The sequence below is a fragment of the Peromyscus maniculatus genome, chromosome 21 (genome assembly GCF_049852395.1).
Source record: "Peromyscus maniculatus bairdii isolate BWxNUB_F1_BW_parent chromosome 21, HU_Pman_BW_mat_3.1, whole genome shotgun sequence".
NCBI classification, from domain to species: Eukaryota; Metazoa; Chordata; class Mammalia; order Rodentia; family Cricetidae; genus Peromyscus; species Peromyscus maniculatus.
In genome coordinates, this window is record NC_134872.1 from 64,990,353 (window position 1) to 65,011,024 (window position 20,672).

Genomic DNA, 20,672 nt, shown 5'->3' on the forward strand with positions numbered 1-20,672 from the left:
ACTTTAATGAGAAAAGAACACTGCTGTGGGAATCCTGACTTCACTCAATAGGTCTCAGTAGGAACTAGGTGTCTCAACTCAATTATCTCATAACACTATATCTTATCTATATGCCCTTTGCAGGAATTATCCATTTGTCCTTTAAGGTATCCCTGGAAATTTATAAATCATGCAATCTGTTATTAATTTTAGAAGATTATTAATCAAGCTATTTTCTATATTTCTAATCTGACACCTCTTTTGCCTATGTCTGATGTTCTAATGCTTATACTAATATTTTAATTTAGTCATCCCAGTTTTTGAAAATTAACTCATTCTATTTAATTTCTTCTTTTGTTTTTTTTTCTCTCTTTAGTTCTATATTTCATTTTGAATGTTCTTTTCTTCAAGCAAAGTGACATTTTCTCAGAGTTGTCCATTCTACTATAGAAAGCTAATTACACATATTGTTTCTATTACATTTTCATTTTCTATGATTTCCTTTTCATTCTTACTTAAAATTCTTCTGACATATTCATTATACAGAATAATGAGTCTCATGGTATTTTCATTCATGCATAAATATATATTTTGAATACCCACCCTCTGGAGAAGTAGGTGAATATCTCTGTGAGACTCAGACAACCCTAGTCTATGTAAAAAGAAAGTATCAATCCAGCCAGGCCTACACAGAAATATTTTTAAACTACATACAAACTCACACCATTATCTTGCCCTTTGTTGGATCATCTTCCTCATAGCTAATAGTCTCCCTTTTACTTTCATGATTTTCCTGCTGTAAGTTATTCGCATGAGAGAAAATGTTCTATATATTCTTATGGAAATGACGTTGATTTTGCTGTACATAATATCCTCTACCTTCACCCATTGTCATGCAAATTACATGATTACCTTCTTTTTCATGGCTAAATGATGCTGCATTTTCTGAACCTAATCTGATTCAATAAAATTTCTAATGTCAATTGCACTGTGATTATTTTTAAGCCTGTTTGAACATATTATCCTTTACACAGGAATGTTTTCCATGTTCCCCAGCAACTCCATAATATAATAACTATTTGTAATTTCCTGGGTTATAATTTCAAGTACAATATCAAAATAAAAATCTATTTCTCATACTTTATTTCAGATTACATTGTTTTAGTTAAACACACACATATATTTATTTGAAGTTGGACATGATATACTAGGCATTGTAGCAAATGATATAAAAGGCCTACATAGGATGTCCATTGTCCTTCTAGCTCAGAGCTACTCTCTGCTTGTATTTGCTGCTGCTGTCAAGGTCAAAATCTTTGGAATACTATGAAACTCTTTTTAATCTCTTGTTCTATCTTTTAGATCCCATAGAATTCCTCTCAGGCAGCTCAGCATCATACACCTCCTTCTCCTCCTCCTCCTCCTCCTCCTCCTCCTCCTCCTCCTCCTCCTCCTCCTCCTCCTCCTCCTCTTCGTCTCCTCCTATTCCTCCTCCCCCTTCTCCCTCTCCCTCTTCTTCTGCTTTGCCTCCTTCTCCTCCTCCTCTTCCTCCTCCTCCTTTTTTTCTGTATTCTACTCTGTTTCAATGTGCAGGAATAGAAGCATGCTGAAAACTTATAATTAAATTTTCATTTCATGAGTTGTTATATGTCCAGAAACAGATAAAAATTATTTATGCATTTATGCTTTTAGTTTTGCCATCACTCTGGAAGGATCTTTCTTAGATCTTTTTAAATATATATATATATATATATATATATATATATAGCCTTCTTTCAATTTATATGAAAATAATTCAAGATACAGTAAGGATTTAAAAGACCCAGAGTGTAAAAATCATAGTGTAAAACATAAGTTGCTCTAGTATTTTCATGCTTGGAAGTGACTTTAGATTTGACACCTCTCCTAGAGTGCCTCCTGTTGCTGTGATAAAACACTGACTAAAAGTGGCCTTGGGGGAAAAAGGTTTATTTCAGCTGGCAGGTCACAGGCATTGGAAGAAATCAAAGCAGGAACCTAGAGGCAGGAACTGAAACAAAAACCATGGAGTAGCCTTCCTTTTATCTTACCTCTCCATGATCTGCTCACCTTCTTTCTTCTATGACCCAGGGCAATGTGCCCAGAGGTGACACCTGCCATATTGGGATGGAACATGGGCCAAAGAAAAACATGCCCTCGGACATGCCCTCAGGCCAATCTGATGGAATCAATCCCTCAACTGAGGATTGATCTTCACAATTGACTGCACTTTGTATTGAGATAACAATAACTACCCTGTACAATACTAACATTCAGTGAAGGAAAGCAAGAACAAAAATAGTCATACATCTGCACAGTGAAGGAAATGACAATTCAACATACAAAATTAAGATGCCAGTTAGGTAAGAAAGACAACATAACTGTTGGGCATTTAAGATGCATCTTTTTTTTTTTTTTTTTTTTTTTTTTTTGGTTTTTTGGTTTTTCGAGACAGGGTTTCTCTGTGTAGCTTTGTGCCTTTCCTGGGACTCACTTGGAAGCCCAGGCTGGCCTCGAACTCACAGAGATCCGCCTGGCTCTGCCTCCTGAGTGCTGGGATTAAAGGCGTGCGCCACCACCACCACCACCCGGCCAAGATGCATCTTATATTAAAAAATTTATATAGCTCAACATCAGAAATTATAGAACACTAACAATCATTTAACATGTGAATACAAGAAATCTCTGCCTTTATGGGTATGGTGATCTCATTCAAGCTGGTCCCATTAGTTAACTGCTATGGGATGTTCTGTATGTCCTGTGGGAGCCCTTCTTGGGTTCTTTGTGGCGTTACCCAGCAGGTCCGTATAGAGGATGATTAGGACCATGGGCCTGAGTGCAGGTGTTTGAGATGGTCTGCACTTGGCTGTGTTGGGGGATGGTCTGTATGTCAAGTTGCTCTGATTGGTTAATAAATAAAACCTGATCAGCCGTGGCTAGGCAGGAAAGATAGGCGGGACTAACAGAGAGGAGAAATAAAAGGACAGAAAGGCAGAGGAGACGCTGCAGCCGCCGCCATGACCAGCAGCATGTGAAGTCACCGGGAAGCCACCAGCCACGTGGCAAGGTATAGATGTATGGAAATGGATTAATTTAAGCTATAAGAACAGTTAGCAAGAAGCCTGCCACGGCCATACAGTTTGCAAGCAATATAAGTGTCTGTGTTTATTTGGTTGGGTCTGAGCGGCTGTGGGACTGGTGGGTGACAGAGATTTGTCCTGACTGTGGGCAAGGCAGGAAAACTCTAGCAACAGTTAACCTAAGAAATTTCATGTTCTTAATAGCTGAATTGTATTCCATAGTGTGAGTATACCACATTTGTGTTAACTGCACGTAAGTTGATTAGCATTTAGGATGTTTCCCATTACAGCTACTATAAACAGAGAAGCAATGAAAAAGGATGAGCAAGCATTTGGGTAGGGGGAAATAAAAAAAAGGATGAGCAAGCATCTCCTTAATAAGATATAGACACCATTTGTGTAATTGGTGGATCTGTGGTAGATCTATTTTCAACTGTTTGAGGACACTCCACACTGGTTTTCTTAGTGACTATTCCAGTTTACACTCCTGCCCGCAATGAAGAACTATTCCTCTTCCCTTACATACTCACCAGCATTTGCTATCAGTTGCTGCATTAATCTTTGGCATTTTGAATAAGGTAAAATTGAATGTCAAAAGAGTTTTAATTTTCTTTTCTTTTTGTTTTTTCGAGACAGGGTGTCTCTGTGTCATTTTGGTGCCTGTCCCGGATCTTGCTCTGTAGACCAGGCTGTCCTCAAACTCACAGAGATCTACCTGGCTCTGCCTCACAAGTGCTGGGATAAAAGGCATGCGCCACCACTGCCTGTCTTAATTTTCATTTTCCTTATAGCTAAGGATATCAAACATTTCATTAACTGTCTCTCATCCATTCATGTTTTGTCTTTTTAAAACTCTGCTTTGGCCAACTTGGTGCCTCATGCCTTTAATCCCAACACTAGATAGGCAGAGGCAGGTGGATCTTTGTGAGTTTGAGGCCAGCCTGATCTACGAAGTGACTTCCAGGACAGCCAGGGCTGTTACACAGAGAAACCCTGTCTCAAAAAAACAAACTAAGCTGGACGGTGGTGGCTAACGCCTTTAATCCCAGCACTCGGGAGGCAGAGCCAGGCGGATCTCTGTGAGTTCGAGGCCAGCCTGGGCTACCAGTTGAGTCCCAGGAAAGGCGCAAAGCTACACAGAGAAACCCTGTCTCGAAAAACCAAAAAAAAAAAAAAAAAAAAAAAAAAAAAAAAAACCCAAACCAAACCAACCAACCAACCAACTAAAAACAAAACAAAACAAAACAAAAAACAAAAACAAAACAAAACAAAAAACCACTCTGCTTTGTGTATATCCCAATATGAGATAAATTATTTGTATTCTTAATGTTTCATCTTTTGAGTTTTTTGTATATGTGGTATACTAAGACTTTGTCATGTATAATTGGTAAATATTTTTCCATTTTATAGGCTGTCCTTTTTACTCAAATGATGGTGTCCTGTGCTGTATAGAACTTTTTTTATTAGCTTCATGACATTCCATTTATTATTGGTCTTAATGCTTATACTATCAGGGTCCTGATAAAAAACACCCCTTCCTTAAAACAGTGATTTTTAGCCTATTCCCTAGTTTCTCTTTTAACATATTTGTGGTATCTGGTGTTGTGTTGAGGTCTTTGATCCTTTATAAGTTGAGTTTTGTGAAGGGTGATAGATATGGATCTATTTTCACTTTTTCTACTTGCAATTCTGATTTGTTTAGCACTATTTGCTGAAGGTGCTATATTTTTCTTCAGCATGTATTTTTGGCTTATCAAAATACAAGTTTCTACAGGTGTGTGGAGTTGTGTCCATGTTTTCTAGTCTATTGCATTCATCAACATATGTACATTCAAGCTTCAGATACATGGATTATAATTAGAACTTATAAAGGTTAGGCAGCTATAATGGATCAGAATGGAGGAGTGGCTCTTCCAAGGAAGTGAAAACAGAAAATAGTTTTATAAAGTGAAAAAATGTAAATTAGAATAGGGAGAATAACTGGGGAGGTATGGAGAGAAGGGGAAAGAAGGAAAGACCAGGGTGGTATAACTAGCCCGAAAAGTCTTTTGAACAGACATCTAGAAAGCTACTACTCTACAAGCTTCCTAAAATAATTCAATGGTATTACCATATAATAGAGGAGAGAATGCACAATTTGACAGCATTTGCCACCAGATACAACAACCAGAACTCTAAGTAGGTTAGAGCTTCTTGAGCTTTGGTCAAAGGGTTCTTTTGACATCCACATCAAACACTTCAGACTATTGACAAAAATGATGCCCAACATGAAGCTTCACCTCTACTGACTAATGTTCATACTGCTGGAAGGTACTATTATTCTGCTAAATAAACATAGCAGTAAAATGACTCGGAATGTCATACTGATTACTATCATAATGACATATTGGTATACTCATAGATCAGTGTATTACTGAACCCTTATAGGATAATATTTTCTTGCAGTTGATGGTAACTAACACAGAGAACTGTAACAGGACAATGTGAAGATGGTGAGAGACCTTAAAGTAGTCAGTTCTAAATGAGGTATCGCTATCAAACTTCTCCCATCAAGGGCCAGGGATCTATGAAGGAAAGAAAGCTGAAAGAGTTAAGTATATAAGAGCCAGAGGAGGAGGATAACATCAATGAAATGACATTTTCCAGATGTTACAGAGCTTTATACACATATGATTTCAAAAGACAGGGATAGAATCCACAAGACCTGAAAAGGTTCAATCCACCCCTTACAATTGGCACCTGCTAGTGGAGGAAAACTCAGCTTTCTCCAATGAAATAATATCAAGTATACCAATCACACACCAGGAAATACCTCATGCTCAGAAATAGTTGAACAACCCAAATGCATTCCTTGTTTTTAGTATGTGTGTGAGAGTGTACTTTTGTAAAGGAATAGTGTGGCCTATTTTGTCTTTTTGGTTTTGTTTTATTGATTTTTGTTTTTAGTTTTGTTTTCTAAGAGAAAGGCCATGAAGTTGGGTGGATCAAGAGGTGTGAGTACCTGGAAGGACATGGATAAGCTGAAAGAATATCAAAATACATGCTCTGAAAATTTTAAAATTAAAAAATTCATGCACAACTATTTAAAATACAAAAATAACTTGAATATCTATTTTCTCAAAGAAAATGTACATATGGCCAATAGTCATTAATAGCAATACTCAAAGCTTTTAAAAATCCATGATATGGCAACCAAATCTGCAATGCAACATCACTTGAAACATGTTAAGATGGTTTGAAAAAAGAAGACAGAAAATGAAAAAATAGGAATATGCAGAAAAGATAATTCCAATTCTTATGCAATCTTAAATTAAATATCTATCTTTAAATAAATATAAAATTTCTTCAGAAAACCAAATTGAAGCTGTTGTATTAGTGATATGACAATCACACTGATGTGATCATATATATAAAAGAAATGAAATTAGTATTTCACACTATTATGTTAACAGATTCACTGTTCAGATAGCCAGTGTGTAGAAGATGTTTTATATTTGAATGAACAGATTAAGAAAATGTGGTGCAGATACCTACTAGAATACTATTATACCATAAAACAGAAAGAAAATTCTGCGACTTGTAATAAATTGACAAACATTATAGTATACTAAGAGTATTAGTAAGAACCATACTTAAATATTGTCTGGTCTCATTTTTGTGTGGAATCATGACAAAGGAAAGAAATAGAAAACACAATCATTGAATTATGAGCAGAATAATAATGGCCAAGAACCAAGAGAATGGGGTGGAAGAAAATTTCTTTGAGATTCCATCTTATCTTGGTTGGAATGGGCAACATTACAAAAGCAAATACTTGGGGTTTTTATTTCTGTGAAGAGACACTATGACCTTGGCAACTCTTAAATTAAAACATTTTCTTGATTTGCATTTCCCTGATGATTAGGGAAGTTGAGCAATTCCTTAAATGTCTTTCAGCCATTTGGGATTCCTCTGTTGAGAATTCTCTGTTTAGTTCTAAAGCCCATTTCTCAATTGGACTGTTGGTCCTTTTGATGTCTAATTTCTTGAGTTCCTTATATATTCTGGATATCAGTCCTCTGTCAGATGTGGGGTTGGTGAAGATCTTTTCCCATTCTGTAGGCTGTCGCTTTGCCTTGTTGACCATATCCTTTGCTCTTATCATCATGGCAAGGAGCACGGCAGCATACAGGCAAACATGGTGCTGAAGTATTAGCTGAGATTCCTACCTCTTGCAGACAACAGCAAGTCAACTAAAATACTGGGTGGTATCTTGACATAGAAAACGTCAAAGCACACCCCCACAGTGACACACTTCCTCCAGCAAGGCCATCCCCACTCCAACAAAGTCCACCTCCTAATTTTGCCAATCCCTATGAGATTATGGGGGCCAATTACATTCAATTTACAACATTCCACTCCCTGACCATCATAAACTTTTATCAATATCATAATGCAAAATGCATTTAGTCCAACTTCAAAAGTCCCCATAGTCTATCACAGTCTCAACAATGTTTTAAAGTCCAAAATTCAAAGTCTCTTCTGAGATTCATACAATCTCTTTACTGTAATCACCTGTAAAAATCAAAATAAAAAATAGATCTCATACTTATAACACATATAGTTATAGAATATACATTACTATTCCAAAACACAGGGAAAGGAGCATATTGATTAAATACTGGACCAAAGCAAGACTGAAAACAAGCTGAGCAAACTCCATACTCTTTACATGTCTGATGTCAAAACGCTCTTCAGATCTCCAAATCCATTCAGCTTTGTTGACTGTCAAACATTCTTTCTCTTGGGCTGGATCCTTGTGCTTTTTAGCAGATTTCCTTGGCAGATATCCTATGACTCTGGCATCTCCAACATCTTGGGTTCTCCAATGCTATCCAGGTTACAGCTTCATAGCTTCAAGCAAATGACCTCTCTAACAGGCCTCCTTTCAGGGACACCCCCAGCACATACCTGGTCACAGTGGCTTTCTTCAGATGTGAAGGCAAATTCCATAAACTATTTATTTTATCCTTGACTCTAAAGCCAGAACCATGTAGACAAAGCTGCTAAGGTCTGCTGCTTACGAGGGTGAAACATGGTCCCCTCATTCAATTACATTCACCAGCTTTCTCTCACTGTCTAAAATTGGTTGTCCTGATACTTGCTCTGTAGACCATGTTGGCTTCAATCTCAGAAACCCACAAGCCTCTGCCTTCCCAAAGCTGAGATTAAAGGTATGCCCCACCACACCTGGCTCTTAGCTTTCCTTTAGTTTCTATTCACAAATTAGAAATTGAGCTGGCTGGTATTTTACACTGAAGTCACCCTCTTTATTCCATTTAATTTGTTTACCTCTTTGAACACAAAATTAGTTCCATTCCACTTCTTAGTGCTTTTTCTCCTCAAAATTTGTCATTTTGTAATTTACCTTGCTCATTTTGCTCATTTTCATTATAAATCTTCATTAAAGTTACCAGTAATAACCATACAACAGAGTCTATACTATCTGTTTTTGAAATTTATTTTGCCGATGAAATTAATAATAAAAGGTCTTTATAGCTTCAGGCAAACTCTTTGGACAAAGGCAAAAAGCAGCCACTCTCTTCACCAAAATATCACAATACTAGTCTCTAGGCCACATACAAACATATGTCTCCTCTGAAGCACCTTGATCTCCACAAGTTATCAAATAATAATTCAATAATTATTTATTCAATAATTCAATAATCAAATAATTCAGCACCAGTGTCTCCCATGCTCATACTAGTATGAGCCATTAATTAGCATTCACATCCTTCCACTGCTTTCCTAACCCAAACTCCTAAAGACCATATTGCTATAAATGAAACCATGGTCAGGCCTATCACAGCAATACCTCACTACACTGGTACAAACTTATGTCTTAATTCAAGTTTCTAAGGCTGTGAAGAGACATAATGACCACAGCAGCTATTACAATGTAAACCATTTAATTTAAGAGGGGGCTTGCTTACAGTTTCATGGAAAGCAGCATGACAACCTACAGTCAAACATGGTGCTCGAGTATTAGCTGAGAGTCTTACATCTTCCAGGCTAAAGGAAGTAAACTAAAGTAATGAGTGGTATCCTTAGCATAGGAAACTTCAAATCCTGACCACAGAGTGGCACAGTGTATTACTAAAGTTTGATGATCTCCCTGAATGTGTGCATATATGAGATATAATACATAATATGCAAAGAATAATATTAATATCTACTTTAAAATAAAAACACTGAATTCAATTTTATTGTGAGTTTAAAACCAATAGATAAAGAATGAAAGTATGTTTGCATGTGAGATACAAGGAATTAGATCAATTAGGTCAGTGACTGTACATATTGTTAAATTTGTTAGACCCCAAAATCTAGGGTCTCAAGTGGGCACCCCAAGAACCCAGTCTCTGATCCAGTTGATGCATCAGCAAGAGGTGTTTATTAATGCGGCTGTACAGTCGGGCAAACTCAGCTCCAGAGAGCAAGAGTCGCATCTTACTGTAGCCACATGGGTGCTTTTAAAGGAAAAACCCACAAAAACCATAAGATTACAATTCCCATACAATTTTGTTTCACAAGATCATGGTCTGATCACAGAGTGGGTACAGTCACGTCTGCACTTACATTCTTCCTGAAACCTCAAAGAGGGTATCAGGGTGGGAGTGGAGTTTACACGAAGGTCACAGTGGTCCTTCCTGGACTTGCAACTATCCCAGTCACAGTTGAGCACATTTCTTAACAGAAATCTTTTTCCATTGTTACATTGTTACAGGGGTGGTTGAATAATGATTGAGTCAGCTTGCCCTTGGAACTAGTTTTCTTTTTAGTTCCTTATTCTCCTGGGGCTTGGGGTGTGTACGCCTGAAGGGTTAGGGTCTTTCAAAATTATAGCTACATTCATCAAAACATAGTTGATAAATTAGTTTGCATGTTTCCACAGCTGTAACATATTGATCTTTGCAAATTGTCCTCTAGAAAACAGACATGTGACATAAGAACTATGTGTAACTTCTGCTGTTCTCAAAGAAAGAACAAGGATAATATCTATCAGGCATTTACATAATTGAATATTTGTCTATTATTTCTCTTGTAGAAATAAAGTTTCAGTCAGAAAGTTGCTAAGATTTTCTCTAGAAAACCTAAGTGTCCATACTTTTATGCAATCATTAGAACTGTGTAAATAAAAAGAAAGAAGAGTGTGAATGGGAAGAAAACATTAAGTAGAAAAAATAAGAAGTGGGAGAAAGCATAATTCTATTAATTGAAATGTTTTAAGAATTATATAAATCACTACAAAATTTCTTTTGTGAATATACTTTTACATGATCTTCAAAATCAGATGAAAATTGCACTTCATTATCACTATTATAATTCTGACCATCACATCAAATTCATACAGAACTTTTCACAAGTACAAGAGACAAGATAATTTGTCCCATTTCCTTAAGAAATTTCATTGGAAACTGAAGCAACATGGTTTCTACAAACCTCTGGTGAATAAAGTGTGAATTAAAATGATGCTGGAGCTTTCTGGTATTTCATATTAAGTAATTCTAATAAGAAAAATAACTTATTTTATTTTTATAATATTTTCTTAAGTAGGAAAAATATCTACTCTGTATTCTAATAGGAAAAGTTACTGATTTTTCTCTTTATGTATTTTCTCAAATAGTTGAATTGAAAACATATCTACTCTGTATTTGTTAAGTTTAGGCCTTGTAATTAAGCTATTGATCCTTATGCATTCTAGATGCATCTGGTAAATGCCAAAATGGTTATAACTGGATGAATATTAGTTCAAAATAAAACCAGACAGAAATCCCGTAGAATTATATGTTTAAAATAATCAATATTTGGGATTTGGGAATTTATTTAATTCAGTGAATTATTCCCTTTGCAAGCATAAGGATCTGAATTTGAACCCCAGAGCTCATGCAATTCCAGCATTTGGAAGACAGAGAGAGGGACAACTAAGACAAGACCTTTGATAGAATCAGTATCAGGTCCATGCCAGGTTAGATTCTATGATGAGAATAAGGGAGCAGTGTTGTGAGGAACACATTTTGTGAAACACGCTGCTGTCATATAGAAATCACCAGTTCACATGACAAATAACACAGCAAAAGGTAATATTCTCAACAGCTCCTTACTAATGGTTTACAAATTATTAGAGAAAAATGGGCCTTTCAGATACATATTTCCACAAACAAGGTATTTAATGATTTATTTTTTCTAGCCAATCAGCAAAGACTAACACCAACAACCAAAGCCGATTACCTGGTAGGAAATACTTTAGTTCACTAACTACAGAAACTAAAAGTATAATTAATGCGTTATCTTGGTCTCAGAATCAGCATAAGATAACATAAAGGAGTGCCATTCTGTTTAGCAGTTAACATTATTACAAATACCACCCAACCAAAAGGTAGTTACAGTAAAATTTATGAATTAAGAAAATGTTTTAGCTTTAATGCCTGGATTATCTGGATGCTATTCAAAGAGTCCTTCTTTGCCCATAAATGCCAGTAAATCCCCTGTTTTCTCTTCTGCCAGATTCAGGGTATCTGTTATTATACTGAAGTCCTGATTCATTTAGAGTTGAGTTTTGTGCAGGGTAATAGATATGGCCTATATTCATCCTTCTAAAAGTAGCTATCCTGTTTAACTAGCACCGTTTGTTGAAGATATTTTCTTTTCTCCAGTGTGTGTTATTTGCTTCTTAGTCATAGGTTAGTGTATCTTCCATTTTGAAACTGAATCATTTATGTTTATTATTTAAGAGTTTAATAATAATAATAATAATAATAATAAAAAAAAAAGAGTTTCGTACATGAATATCATGTGTTTGAGTAAACCTAGCCACTATTCTCTCCTCCACAATTCCTTCAATGCTTCCTATCACCTCTCTTTCCCAATCTCCTGTGCTCCTTTTAAAATTCATTTAATGATACTTGTATGTAAAACAATAGGCCAACTCCTAAATATATCTTCAGAAAGATTACCATCAGTTTTCCTTTCTGTATATAGGATTTGCTTTTTCTCCATGAATATTAATTCTACCTGAATTTGGTTTCTACTTATTTAAATTTAGCTTGCTCATAGCTGCATACAGTTTTGAGGTCTCTGGTCTGGTTCTCCTTAACTTCAGAATACTAATGTACAACTTGAGAATTAAGTTGCTCATTCCTTTTTTTTTAATCTCATATGATTGAAGGAAAGGTGCATATGTCTTAAATGTGATCAAGTAAAACTATACATGCATTTTAGAGTCTTTTTTCCTTAATTCTTTTTTAGTAGGAAACAAATGTCCTTTTTTGTACTAATAACTAAAGACCTCAGAAAAGAGAGATAACTGTTTTTATTGAACAATATCACTGAATTAACTGATTTTTTGAGAAAGAATGTCTATTGGAATTTATTTAAAATCAAGTATAATAAAAAGTTTACAAATTATTTGTTTTCAGCTTTTATCCTATAAACATTTTTTGCTAAAATAGTTACAAAGTATTTCTTGACTTGCACTTCAAAAATTGATGGTATTCTTCAATCATAATACATTCTCTTTACATTTTCACATATCAGAAAAAAGACATATTTGACAATCACTCTTTTTTTAATTAGCAAAAAAATAATAGTTTGCTGACTTCATGAACATTATAAACAGTTACTCACACAAATTACTACCAGAAAGCTGAAAAATAAAATTTCATGAGAAATATGTCAAGATGTTTATAGAAGTAATTGAGCTCTGCCTTAATTATATACTAAAGGAACTGACATAGACAATAGGCACAACATTCTTTAGCACGTAGACTTCTGAAAGGATATGAAAGTTGACAATATTATTTTGGTTTTGGTTATTGGCAATGACTTGTTAATTTTGTGACTTTTCTCTCAAATAACATGAAAACATACAAAGAACATCCAGTCAACCCTGTTTATGGATGAATGGATAAATAAAATATATGGGTAAGCAATGGAATTTTATTTATCCCTAGGAAAAAGCAACACCATTTTCAGGAGAATAAATTAACATCATAATGTTAAGCAAAATAAGCCAGACTCACAAAGAAAAGCATTGCTTATCTTCTCACATGTGGAATTTGTTGGGGAAAAAAAGAAATGAAAATAACAAGGGAAACTAGATGGCTGCAATCACATGTGCAAGAAAACACAATGGTGAAACTCCTCACTTGTTACAGTCAGTATCAGCTAATTACAAAACAGTCACAAACTCCCCTTGACTCTATCTAGAAATCTCCAGGAAACTCCGAACACAGAAGGTTATGTTAGGTGTACTTTGTTGTCATATTGGTTTAAACCATAAATAATGTGCTTGGGTGCTCATAACACACATTCCTCAATGACAGAGATGTTGAACAATCAAAAATATTTGTTTTCATTCCTAGCACATCGACAATGTGTGGTTCACACTATCTTGGCATGTCCTATGGTGACACAGGTAGAAAAGCTGGTTTGCTTGAGACACACTTGAGTGTCTAATAGTTTACCTAGGAAGGTGCAAATGAGAGCATTGAATGCAGACCTCCTCCTAACATGTGTCCATGATCTTACCATGTTAGAGATTAGAGTCACATGCCAGGTGGACATTATTAGATCCAAGGCCTTGGAAAGTTACAAAGGATTGTGACTAAAATAAGGGAAACATAAAGATCATGAGTGGGGTTACACAAAACTAAGGATGAGAATGTTTAGTTCTCTGACTGGTACGTATTTGACAAACCTTTTTCTTTCTTTCTTTCTTTCTTTCTTTCTTTCTTTCTTTCTTTCTTTCTTCCTTCCTTCCTTCCTTCCTTCCTTCCTTCCTTCCTTCCTTCCTTCCTTCTTTCTTTCTTTCTTTCTTTCTTTCTTTCTTTCTTTCTTTCTTTGTATTTTAGTGTTACAAAGCTGAGAGTTTTTAGGTTACTTTATTTTATTTTTATTAATTTTTTATCTCTTCTATTCATTCCAGGACCCTAAAAAACAACAAGTATCTGGGGCTTGGACAGTTGGGTTTAAGGTTAAGACTTCATGCACTGTTCTTCCAGAGAGCCCAAGCTGAGTTTCCAGTACCCTCCTTTGTCAGTTCACACCTGCCTGTAACTCTACCCTCAGGAGGCTCCAATACCTCTAGCCTCGGCTGACACCTGCACTCATGCATACATAGTCACATACAGACACATACATACACATAATTAAAAATAATAAAGGTAAAAACAAAAGAACAACAACAAAAACCCAGGTATCTGAACTTACAAAATAATACTGGCTCTCAGGCCCGTACTATTGATTTTTCTCAATAAAGTTGTGACAGCTTCAGTATGCCTTTGGTTGGAAAAATCTCCCATGATTCTTTGGACATAAGGGTATACAGAACAAGGACAAATATGTGCAATCACAGGTCCTGATATTAAACAGGGGCAAGCATCTGAGGAGAGTTTGCCACATGTAATTATTGGTTGTAATGAAAACATGACATACTTTTAATTATATATATATATATATATATATATATATATATATATATATATATATATGTAGTTTTTTTTTTTGAGACAGGGTTTCTCTGTGTAGCTTTGTGCCCTTCCTGGAACTCACTTTGTAGCCCCGACTGGCTTCGAACTCACCAAGATCCACTTGGCTCTGCCTCCCCAGTTCTGGGATTAAAGGCGTGCACAACCACCACTCAGCATACTTTTAATTATTATGAACAAATAGTTAAGTTATTTTTAATGCCATGTATTTTCATTTACAACAGTGGTGATTTACAAAACTATAATTAAATGACACTAAGTTTCAAAAATTCAGCTTCTAGCATGGCTTAAGTTGATCTTTTAGAGGTCTAAATATGGTGATATTGTGATTTTATTTGTATGTTAATAAAGTTGCCTTGGGATCAGAGCTAATAGCAAGCCACTAAGCAGAAGTCTGGTAGTGGTAACACACGCCGTTAATCCAATCACATGGCAGGCAAAATCTCTGTGTGTTTAAGGACATAGCCAGCTTGGAGATGCACGCCTTTACTCTCAATAAAAACCATAGAAACCTTAAGGTCTGTATAGACAGGCAGTGACGAGGAGGTCATATGGTTGGATTTACAACCAATGAGAAGGCAGAACAGAAAGGCAATAAAAAGACAGAACACAGGAAGAAGGTCTCTCTCTCAGAGTAAGGACAGCAGCGAGTGGTAAGATAAGGTGGTCTTAGCTCTTAGTTTTGAGTTTTCTTGGAATTTGTTAAGCTTCCTTAGAAAAATGATAACACTAGTGGTCAATAGAAATTCAGAATTTTTGGACTCTTAATTTTGTTTTTACCATTTTACCAAGCATAGGCTAAAAAGAAGAGCAAATACTTTTTTTCTCTGAGAACACTTAGTTTAAGTGATCACATTCTAAAGGAAATCAGTGATTGGAAAAGATCACATTTGGAAGTTAAATTAGATTAGTAGGTTGGCAGGTTAGAAAAAAAAAATGCCTCGATCTCGGGGCTTTTAACTTTTTATTTGTCTCTGTGTATCTTATTTAATAAGACCGTTTAGAATTACATCTACATCTAAATGTTATCCTTTAAGAGATTTAGAAATATTATCTACACAACTATGAATGTTCTAAAAAGCTTTAAAATAATTGTCAATCCTTTTTTACCAGTGGGGTTGGAAAGCAGTCAGATTAGATGGTTTGTAAGCTTTCTAAGTACACATGACCGTCAACTACTTCTCTAATTTACTCCATGTCATCCTCTGTAGGCAGCAGATGCTCCAGGAGTCACAGTTGTTATAAAAGACAGAAGGGGGTGCAATGTGGAAAACAGGGTCTAAGACATTTACAGAGGCATTTTTTTTCCAACCTGCCAACCTCCTAATCTAATTTAACTGCCAAATGTGATCTTTTCCAATCACTGACTTCCTTTAGAAGGTGGTCAGTTAAACTAAGTGTTCTGAGAGAAAAAAAAAGTATTGGCTCTTCTTTTTAACCTATGCTTGGTAAAATGGTAAAAACAAAATTAAGAGTCCAAAAATTCTGAATTTCTATTGACCACTAGTGTTATCATTTTTCTGAGGAAGCTTAACAAACTCCAAGAAAACTCAAAACTAATTAATACAAATCCTCCTTATCATTTTACACAGTGTTGTAGTCACATGTAGTGCATTGGAAAGAAAGCTTGCGTTTTGAACAAAGTAAACTATTTCTCTGTACTTTCCTGGCTATAAACTACCTTGAGATTCTCTCTAAAATAGTGAAAAATATTGACAATTCTGAATTGTTTTACAAAGAGAAATTTAGTCATGAGTCTTAACCTGGGTGCATTTAATACTATTTTACTCTAACTAAATAATTAATTGAATTATTTTGTTTCCCGGGGTTTCGAAGCTCAAATATTCTTTTTCACACCCTCTTAAGTTTCTAGGTGGTAATATTCTCAGCTAAGTCACATTTAAGCAGACATGGAAAACTGAGGATTTTGACATGCTATTGGGAACAGTCAAGAAGTTACATAAAAATTCTTCTTTAGTATAATTTCTCACCATTATTTTCTTTATTCTCCATTTGACTGTGCTGTTTAAAAGAACATTTTTGATAATATATATTATGTGATTGTTCACTGAAGAAAAGTAATTATATAATTTTTCTTCTGGCTCTACATATTCCTGTCCCATTAAAGTAAGTCATAGATCCACACTGTCTTCTCAAACCTCTGCATTGCCATAAGCCAAAGATAAGTGGCAAATTTATCTGACAAATGCATGAGAGAATTTCTGCTACCAAATGGTTTTCAAATCACAGCATAAAAAGAAGCCTTGGGAAACAAGTCTACAATTGGGAACAACTCTTCAAAAATTGCCAGAATAATCTTCTTCATAGCCCAAAGCAAGATGTAAATTAAGAAGCAATATACTATGTGTGTAATGGAGCATGCACTTATAAATTCATGGTTCCATTCATCTCATGTAAACAGCTCCTACAATGTACCTCCCAGGAACAATTACACAACACTAAAGGCTTCTGAATTATAAATATTAAGGCAGAATATTTTTTGTTCATTTCTTTACAGAGAAGTTTGGAGAGGCAAAGGAAGATAATCTTTAATTGTCAGATTGATTTTTAATTGCATGCTTTGTAGAGTGAGTATTAAAAAAAATAAAATCAGCTGGAGAAATGCATCTGTTGAAATGGTTTTGCTAGTCGGTTGGCATGGCAGCAGTGTGCTGAATGACCAGTCATGCCTTTAGCATTCAGGACAGAACACGAAGGTGCTCGAATTCATAATGCTAAAAGCTGGACTCTTTAAAGAAGTAAAAATTGATCTCTTCAGGGAAGGAATAAAAAAAAAAAGACAACTATTAGCAAGAGACTGGCTGAACAAAAGATTCCTTGTGTAAAATATACTTTCAGCTTCTCCAAATAAGTATTAATTGTGTTACAGAGCTGTTCAAGATAGCTTGTCAGTGTCATAGTACAATTAGGGAAAAGAATAAAAGAACCATATTCTGTGAATATTAAGTAGATTGACAGGTGTTTTTTAACTCTGGAAAAAAGGATGTGGGCTTCAATGATTGGCTTTCAAAATTTAAAGATACCTATATAAATCAATGAAAGAAGTCATAAATATATTTGAAAGGGTAAACAATATAGAAAGAAAATACTGTATTCTTTTTGTATACCAATAAAATACTTTATAACCAAAGTTATTTCAAAGATCAAAGCAGGCTATTTGATGAAATCACAAATTTTCTGAAATTTTTGAGATTACATAAAGCATGATTTTATTGTCAGGACATCAAAGAAGGTATGCAACTTTGTTTTTAAGTATATAAGTGCAGAGCTGCGAGGTAGGCCAGTGTGCTTAATATATTCATCAAATAAGTGGAATGTTCCAAATTGTTAGGTAAGTTGTTCTTCTGCATTATCTTAAGAAAAGTGGAATGGTGAAATCTGAATTGGTTTAAAGGCATATAGAATCCTCAGACTCAAGAAAGGGGAAAGAAAAATGGAACAAGGAAAGATGGAGAGAATCAAGCCATTTGCCTCCTGTCATTTATAAGCCAGGATATTAGACAGGAGCAGCCAGTCTCAAAATGAAAACCTGGTAGTTCTTTGTTCTGAAGGTGTGAAACTTGGTGATTTGACGATGCCAGCCTCTGAATCCCTAATACTCTGTAGGACTGCTGGTAGAGGCCAACTTTTTGTAAAATGAGACTCAGTTCTGGGCTACATTTTCTAGCAATAAAGTGGCATGACATAAGAATCACAGCAAAATTGGACAGATGTATATACACTTCTGTGGAAGAAATTAAATATTTTAGGAAACACATCATATACAGGGGAAGGGACTGCAAAAACTCACAATATTAAACTTATATTGTGCCTTGAATGCAGCTTCACAGTGATCTCTGTAGAGCTGTTACCCACACCGTTTGTTTCCATGGTTTCCTGTCCTACCATTTCGTAGGCATGGAATCAGTCCAAGGAACTTTCATGTCTGTGTTCTTTCATTTTCAAAAGTTGGTGAAATTACAAATGAATCTTTTGATTTATTTTCTATTCTAGAGGAGTCATATTTTACTGTCAGTTGATTTTTCTCTGTGTTCTTATTTCAAATTCACTAATATCGGAATATATATATATATATATATATATATATATATATATATACAAATTTAAAACTTTACTTGAGATTTCTGCATTCTTTTTATTTCCCCATTTAACTTTGATGAAAACATGTTACTCATTTTTGATTGACTTCATATGCCACATTCATCTTAGAGTAATATTAATTTGTGAGCTTTGTCACAAGCACTTTGATATGTATATTTTAAATCTAAATAATCCCAAATATTTTAAAATGTGTTTTTAAGTTATTGTAACACAAATATTTTTTAGAAATTATACATATTATATACTTGTATATAATATATATCTAACATACAATATACATTTAATTTAAAATATAAAATTTACAATATATGTATTATAAATATGTGTGTGTGTGCACGCTTGTATCTCTATAAACTTTTACCCTGTGACAAGTATTGTTTCCTAGAGGTTTGCAACCCTTTGAAATCTATCATTTTACCAATAGTAATAAGCATGTCCTAAAAAGGATAATTAACTACAAGTCAGGATGTAAAAAGATATAGTGACTCAGGAAGACACATTATCAGTTTCTTACAAAAGTAAAAATATACTCTAAAAGTCACACACAGGATTATAAAACCAATTGTCAAACATGGCCATTTATATATGTTGCACCAATGTTTTTAGAATATTTTTCCTTAGTTATCTAAAATTAAGACAATCAATGTTTCCTCCAGGAGCTTCATATGTTTAAAAATTAAGAGACAGTAACAGTTACATAAGTAATAAAGACAAGTTTTCAAGTTGTGAAAAAGCATGAAGGTACTTTGTATTTATGTTTCAATGTTAAAGAACCATTCTGAAAGACAAAAATAGACTGTGTTTCCAATATTCAACACCCTAGAAATGTAAGACTGTACAATGAATAAAGGCTTTCAATGTTCCTGGACTGGGAAAAAAGAAAACACAAGTGAAGTAAGTACCTGGGTTCTCTGTAAGATGGTGAATAAATTCTGTATGACTCTGTAAAGGTAGTCACATGACACTAAGCATTTGCTAATACCTTATCACTGTCTAGCACAGAATATCAACATAATATAAGAAAACATTAAGAAAATTTTTAAGAAGCCCGTAAATGCTGAATAGACTGCAGAATTTGATAAAGCAATCTGCCTCAAATAAATGGAACTAGAAAAAACCATCCTGTGTTAGGTAAGCCAGCCCAAGAAAGTAAGTGTATTCACTCATAAGTGGATATTAGCTGTAAAATAAAGGATAACTATGCTACAATCCACAGATCCAGAGAGACTAGGTAACAAGGGGGGTTCATGAGAGGATACTGGCGTCTCCCAGAGAAGGAGAAATAAAAATTTCATGAGTGGACTGAGGGCAGGTGGGGATGGAAACAAGCAATCGGTTTGGAGGGCCATAAAAGGGGAGAGTACTGAAAGAGACTCCTGAGAAGTGGGGGACATTTCTGTTTTTGGTAAACACCTGGCAGAGGTGAATCTCCCAGGAATCTGCAAGGATGACCCCAGCTAAGACTTCTTGCAATAGCTGATATGTAGCTTGAACTGGCCATCTCCTGTGACCAGATTGGTGCCTAGTCCAATTGTCATCAGAGAGGCATCATCCAGCAACTGATGGAAACAGATACAGACCCCCAGCCAAACATTAGGCAGAGCTCAGATAATCCTGAAGAAGAGGGGGTAAAGGATTATAGGAGTCAGAGGGGTCAAGGACACCACAAGAAAACTCACAGAATCAACTAACCTGGACTCATAGGGGCTCACAGAGACTGAAACAACGACCAGAGAGTCTGCATGGGTCTGACCTAGGCACTTTGCATATATGTTATAGTTGTGTGGCATGATTTACTTCTAGGATTCCAAACAGCTGGAACTCTGACTCTTTTACTGGCTTTTGGGACCCTACTAATCATAAAATGTCACTTTGCCCAGCCCTAATGTGTGGGAAGGTGCTTAGTCTCACTGCAACTTGATATACCATGTTTTGTTGATACTCATGC